This window comes from Chamaea fasciata, unplaced genomic scaffold, assembly GCF_029207755.1.
Source record: "Chamaea fasciata isolate MVZ Bird 193981 ecotype frontalis unplaced genomic scaffold, bChaFas1.0.hap1 SCAF_5, whole genome shotgun sequence".
Classification (NCBI taxonomy): domain Eukaryota; kingdom Metazoa; phylum Chordata; class Aves; order Passeriformes; family Sylviidae; genus Chamaea; species Chamaea fasciata.
In genome coordinates, this window is record NW_027094090.1 from 36,910,878 (window position 1) to 36,918,358 (window position 7,481).

The window sequence follows — 7,481 nt, forward strand, 5'->3', positions numbered from 1 at the left end:
TGCCCCACTTCTGATGGATACCTGCTAAACTGTAGTTTGACAGCTTGCCACAAAAACTGACACTGAAATCAAATTATAAACTTTCAGTGACAGGTGAACATAGCTCCAGACAAAGTCTCTAAAAAAATAAAGATCTGGGAGAGCTATAAATGAAACAAAGGACTGCACAGAAGAGGGTAAAAAGGGTCATCCAGCCTATAGGATTGCTTCCATCTGAGAGGAGCTCCATCAATTTGAAAAATTTGGTTTTAAAAGGAGGGAATAAGGATGAATAGAGAATGATACATTAAAAGACTACCAGATCATTAAAGTCAGAGATGGTGAACAGGGAACGTCCGCTTACTGTTTCTAATAACACTAGGGAATATCCAGTTAGATGAAGAAACTGCAAATAAATTTTCATGCAGATTTAATGATGTGTTACTCTGGGTTAGAGTAGACAACTTCACAGCCCTCATTATGGGCTTGAACTTTGCTAAGGGAATTATTCTTACCCTACTCTGAGGACCATTCAAGCAAGCTGTTCTTGTGATGCTGTATAAACTGATTACCAAGCGACCACTAGGTCCTAGATTCCCAGTAGACAGGCAGAATTGGTACCCACTCAAAGTGCACCATATCTCTTAATCAGATTATATTCATGAATTTATTTTTCATTTAAAAAAATTCCAAACTGGATGTAGAAGTGATGCTAAACAGAAAGGGCACATAAGGACAACGGTAGCTCCAATTCTCTTGCAAATGAGTGCATTCAAGAAAATTGTGACTCTACCTAAGGAGATTCCTTTCATCACATATTTCTTGTGCACCTGGAGTAGTTGAAATATGTTGTTACCCGCTCCATTTCCTTAGGGTGAGTATATGAAAGTGGTTTGGTTACCTCCTAAGCCAAACATAGTATAAAATCTAAGTCCTCTCACTCTCCAGTGCAATTAGTTATAAATTACAGTTGTCTGTGAATTCAGTGTGCAAACTGATTGCTGTGGCATCGATGAGGTGGGTTAGATATAACCTGTGTTGCAAATTACGTGATTACTGAAATTCTGTAACAAGCTAAAGGAATTATCTGAGCTGCAAAGAATAGGTTATTTTAGCCAGCATGATGGATGGATGGCCTCTAATGAAGGAAATACCCTTTGTGTGTTTGCATTAGAGACTATACATTACCCAAAGCCAGACTGTATGGCTGTGAAAATAAACTTGACACTCTTTTCTATGTGCTGCTACTGGCACTTATAACCAAAGAATAAGTTTTCTGAATGAGATAGGAGAAGAATGAAATAGTTTGATACTGGAATACTCTCAGCAGGTTAATATCAGGAACTGGGAGCACTGGGGTACTGCCAACTTCCCATTTGTACCCCTGGTTATGTATTGAGCAGTAGTATAAATAAGAATTTTAATGAAAAGAAACCATCAGTTCTCAGTTCTAACACTGTGACAGAGAGGTTCTTGCCGGAAGGTCTCTTCAACCAAATATCTGAGTGATGGCTTGGAAAAGGATCCTGAAGGCAATCTGAAGAACAAAGCTATCATCCCAGGTCAGAACTGACAGGCATTTCATTTTATTTTTTCTTTGACTCATTTTTCTTCTATTTTAGTTCTTATTTATCTTTTTCATTATTGTTGGGGTTAGGGGGCTTTAGTGTATGGTTTTTTTAGGAGGGGTTGGAATTTTTAATTTACTTTTTGGTTGGGAGTGGTTGTTTTAGTTTGGGATTTCTTGGTTTGGTTTAGTTGTTTTGTTTTGTGGGGTTTTTTTTGTTTGTTTGTTTGTTTTCTCTTCTCTTCTTTTTTTTTTCTTTCTTTGTTTCCAAATTTAAAATCAAGTATCTAGCCTGTGTTTTGCTGGGATAAATGTCATTTATCTTTCATCTCAAAGTTTTTCCAGTAATTAACCTGGACAAATGAAGTGCCCAGTAAATAGTACTCTTGTTTTGACAGAAATGGACAATCTGATCCTAGCATAGTCTGATGTATTTTCAAGCTATCCCTAGCTAAACAGTTCATAGCAGAAATGGCTTCAGTCCTTTCCGTCTCCATATGTTTAATGTTGCTTTGCTTGTCTGAACCTTGGTTTGGTTACAGTCAAAACCCAGGACAGAAAAAGTACATACCACTCCCTGCTCCACTTGTGCACTGGACATTACATGGTGCTACTCTTTCAAGGGCTGCTACGTGCTACGTGCAGGCATGGGGAGAAGCCATGGGATGATTCCTGAGCCTCTTTGGACCACCTGGGCAGCATAAACCTGCCAGCTGGTCATGGGCTAAAGTGATGACATCCATCCATACTGTCATTTTATATTCTCAGGTGTATCATGAAGCTGCCAGAATCACAAAGTCCTGCACACAGAGATTCAGCGAGCCAGAAGAATGCTTATAAACAACTGTGAAAGATGTGTCTTGAAGGACAAGTGTTTGAAAGAGACTACAAAGAGTCACAGCTGAAGCTATTCATGACTTGTAACACTGGTCAGTTTTGTCTACAGCACTCTGAATCTGCAATAGTAGTAAGTAGTAAGAACATTATTATGTCTTGTCACATTGTAGAGGGGGTGGCTGGCATACAGTTATTTTTTTCTGTAGTGACTTCTATCATGCTGTTCTGGATATGTGACTAAAGCAATGCCTATAACACAGGGATGTTTTAGCTGGGCAATGCTTACACAGGGGGATGGCCTTTTCTGCTTCTCCTGCTGCCCTGCCAGCCAGAAGGCTAGGACAGAAGTAGTTGGGAGAGCACAGCTGGGACAGTTTATCCCAACTGACCAACAGAATATACCACAACATATAGTACTGTGCTTATCAAAAAAAAAAAAAAAAAAAAAAAAAAAAAAAAAAACCCAAAAAAAACCCCAAAAAACAACAAACAAACAAACAAAAAGTGAGAAAAAAAGGATGAAGGGGATATATTCAGAGTTGTGTTGTCTGCTTTCCTAAGTAACTGGTACAGTTGAAAGAGTTGTTCTGATTTCCTGGAGACAGCTGAATACCTGCCTGCCCATAGGAAGTAGAGAATTAATTAGTTATTTTGATCTGCTTGAGTATACACTTTCTGCTTTTTCATTAATTTCTCAGTTTTTCTCTTATGATTCTCCTCCCCATCCCACCAGAGGGAAGTGAGCGACAGGCTGTGTGGGGCTGAGCTGCTCACTGGTACCACAACCAACATCTGCTTCTGGCCTTCCTTGACTTTTCACAGCATTGCATGGAGGCAGATCTGGGTCAGGCAGAAGTTACACAACTTTGTGTGAAAGAATCCAATTAACATTAAAATTTCCAGGGGACAAGAAGCATTTTGAATTGCTTGGAAGTAGTATTTAAAAAAATATTATTTTAAAATGCTACTAATAAAAGCTTTCATCATTATTAAATCTATACATTTAAGAAGATATTAGCACGGAAAATTGCAGGTTGTTTCCTAGAACATACATAAATTGCCGAAATCTTTCATTTATCCCTTAATTTATCTTCCATCCCAAATTTTCTTAGTATTATAGCGTAATTCATGCCAGTAAAGAAGACCAGATATTCTAGGGTTAAGTCACATTTTCTGCCTTTCATATCACAGAATATATTCCCAAATGCCTGGTGACAATGCATATAATTACTTTTTAATTTTTTTCTTCAAGCACCTCTCATCTGGGAGTACAGAATAGCCTAAACAACATCCTGTATGAATATTACATAGAAGAGCTTCTGACTATTAAGATAAAAAGCTTCTTATTTCAGCACACCCCAAATGAAAGGAGAGGTTCTCATTTTTATAATAGAATCCAAATCCTGTTTATTTTTTTCAGATGATGTCTGCATGAATCAAAGGCATGAGTGGTAATCTGGGGTTCATGGGGTTGCCCTGGAAGAGTTTGACAAAATATGTTAAAAAAACCCCTGATCAAATATGAAATGTAGTAGTAGATTTTCCAGTACACTGTATGCAGTACTGCTCACCTGCAAACCGTAGTTTAGAGGAGCATGTATCTATGTTGGCACAGATGAGCACATGCAAGTGAGAGTCACCACCACTGTTCTCCTATCTGACTCTGCAAGGAGGAAAGAGAAATTGAAAGCTGTTTCAAAGGTGACTTCAGCACTTGTGGAATTGATTCTGCAGCCTCCAGTTCTGCCTCAATAGTCCTGCCACACACTACCAGCTTGTGGTCAAACCTCAGACCCCTCAAGTACAGTTGTTTCACCTCTTTATTCTCCCTTCCTGCATTCCTTTAGTTTTGCTTTCCTCTGCAAGAATTCCCTACACTGCAATGACTGAGTCAGGGACAGTGGCTGTACTGAGGTCTCTGTGCCCCTTTGCCCTCTCAGAAACCATCCCTGGTGTGTATCAGCTTCGCGGGACATTCCAGTCAACAATCCAGCCCTGGTGCTGAATTTTGAGGAAACAAACCCAAGGCTATTCTTATTCTTATTCTTATTCTTATTCTTATTCTTATTCTTATTCTTATTCTTATTCTTATTCTTATTCTTTTATTCTTATTCTTCTTTCTTCAAAATCTTATTCTGTGTTGTACCATCATGAAAGGAAAGTAGCTTCAGGACATGCAAGTTCTAATCTCTCTGCCTACAATTCAAGTCCAAAGGAAAATACATTTGCTTAAGGCCTTCTAGTTTTGGGAATTCTCTTTGAAAAATGCGCAATGCAGTTCCTTGGAGCATATTTGAACTTCCCCTCTTACTGACACCCCCTTCTCCTACTGCCATCTCCCTACCCATATTGCAGTGTAAAAACTTTGAAAAAAAAGGAAAACTAAACCATTTAACCTTATATCCATATAATTTTCATTTATTTTCTGAGCATGGCAGTATAAAAATACAGTGCAGTGATGAACGCCTTTTGAACAACTTTTCTTCCGTTCAGATTTATTTATCTTGGTTTGCTCTGCCACAGGTCATTATGTCATCTTTAATTTCACAAACAAAAAAATTCTCTTGTTCCCATAGATCAAAGCAGAAACCCTCCTTGGAAAAGCTGGTGCACTGGGAAAAGCTGGTGCACTGATTGTCTTCCTGATCTATCCCTGTGATCTGGTGCTGACAGTATCTGCAGTGACTGTGGTTCCAGCTTTCCTGCCCATGGAGCCAGGCTCATGCTAAGGGGTCTGATGCAGATCTCCACATCCTGTGGGAGGTCCAAAGACCCTGTGTCATCGACAGTTGCAGCAGCTGCAGGTGAAGCAGCTAGGTGGGTCCCTGCAAAGGCAGTGGTGCAGCAGCTGCAGCGCTATGGCAGGGCACACGAGTACCTGACTTGCATTTGGTAGCCTGTCAGGCACATACCAACAGGATCAGAACAACAGCTCTTCAGAACCACTAAAAGTTGCCTACACTTCTCAAATCTGATCTAAATTCCATAAAAGGAGTACAGATATCCATGTTGATGCCAGCAGGATGGGGACTAGACCTCTCCTGTCTGTTAAAATCTTCTGAGAAATACAGTCTTTATAGCTCCCTGTAAATAATGAGTTTTTCCATAGAAGGTAAATATCAAGATACATTTTAGTACATGTAAAGATTTTTTAAACTCTGAATAATTTGTCTGACAAATACAGAGATAGAAATGTGGAAAACTTGGTATGCTATGGTATCCCCAGAGGAAGCACACCGTTCTGTAGTTGTGTGACATGGAAATATCTCTTTGGAAAAAACAGAAATAATATTTAGCAAATGGCATAGCCTAGTCCTGAAAATTATAACCAATGCATGAGAATCTGAAGTTATGTTCCCTTGATGTGAAACTGGCAAGTACTTACTTGTACATGCCACCATGCACATCTCTGGCTGGAAGTGTGATTCTTTACCCAACTCTGCCCATACAGAGCAGCAGAGAGCAGCTACACAGAAGACTGAGATTTGGAAAAGTCAGGTCCCTCTTCACACTACTCTTGGCTACTAGACCTTACTAGGCATTGAAAAAATGAAATGATGGATGAGTTGGCACTTGCGTGCACAACAAAGAAGCTACAAGAGGAAATTCTGGCTGATCTCAGCAAAAAATTCTCTGCAGTGTGACCCTTGCCGTGTCCTTCTGCTTGGGCAATCACTTATATCCAATAACATTTTAGGAGCTGATTCTTATATGAAATGCATTGAATGAATCTCAACTGCCCCTGCCGGAAGCAAGATTTGAGATGTTCACTTATTCCTGTAGAGGCAGATTGTACCACTAACTGGCTCAGCAGAGAACTCTCCTTGGCACATAGTTCTGCTGCACTTGATGGAAGCAGCAGATTCATCACAATCAATTCTCATTTTCATTTTTATTTTTCTGTATCATAAGGTAAATTAAATGGGGCTAATGTTCCAAACCTTCTATCTCATTTCAAGTATTTTGATTGCCAGGTGGAAGAGAAATGGTTGAGTATTCAGAATATTTGAAACATTTTCTACTATGAACAACTTTGGATACATTGCAAATTAAAAGTCATCATTCCTGACTTAAGATGATTTAATTGTTTGATGAATGCTCATGGTTTTTTTCATGCAAATGTTAGAACTTGACCATATGTGTCATTTTTATGACAGATGAGATTGGTTTGGTATTTGCATAAGTTCAACACTGGGAGAGTAGGTGTATTTATTGTTTACATAACCAGGTGTCAAAAATTATGCAATAACTAATTTTTTGCTGCCACCTTGTGGTGCTGCAGGCTTTTGATGACAAAAATGGGAGAATCAAAGCTTATGCAAAGCAAACAAAGCCAATGGACTTTTATACTGATTATTCTTCTCTTTTTATCTTTTTTTTCTCATATAATCTGTGATGCTACATAATAAAGATTTACTCCCAACTTCTTTCATAATTAATCTCTTTGTTGTCATTAGTTCATAGGATCCCCATATATAAGCTGCAAAATAAAAACAATCTACCCTGTATCCATGGACATCCCTGTATCAGAACAAGCTTTTTTTTAAAGATCAGAAAACCTTTTAATGTTAAACCTTGATATTTATTAAATTTTTTGTCTATTTGGCAGTGTCATTTCCTCAGTTCTTCTAGAAAGTAAAATTTGCCTTTAAAAATTATATATATATATTTTTACAGGCCATTTCCTTCCGGGCCAATGTTGCAGGTGCTTTTGGTTGTCAGTCTAGCAATGCTTGAAATAAAGCACTTGCAGCCTATAATGTGCTTATCTGGAATATGGCACACTTCGAAAAACTCCCTAAATGCATCAAGTGACATTACAGACCTGTTCATATTGTACACTGGCATTGATTGCTTTTATTTTACTCTCCTGCAGTTCTTGAGAGAGAATTATGTCACACCTCTACTGTGATCCTTGTTTTGAGGTAAGTATTAGATAGATTTCTCTGTTTTCTGGTTTCTGAGCAATGCTAAGTTATGCTGCTACTGCTCCTGATGTCTGGGCTTTTTTAAATCCCCACTTACAAGAACATTTCCTGCTGAACCCGTGCTTCAAGGCTGAAGCTATAGTGTGGGCTTTCTGATGGGACATTTTGGT

General features: G+C 38.7%; 1 long non-coding RNA gene across 1 annotated transcript; it reads left to right on the top strand.

Annotated features, from left to right (window-relative positions):
• Nucleotides 1-1,089: 1,089 nt before the first annotated feature.
• On the top strand, nucleotides 1,090-6,891 carry LOC136290203 (uncharacterized). The gene is made up of 4 exons (XR_010721041.1): nucleotides 1,090-1,541; nucleotides 2,315-2,513; nucleotides 4,960-5,200; nucleotides 5,835-6,891. It is a non-coding gene; the product is annotated as an uncharacterized lncRNA (long non-coding RNA).
• Nucleotides 6,892-7,481: the final 590 nt, after the last annotated feature.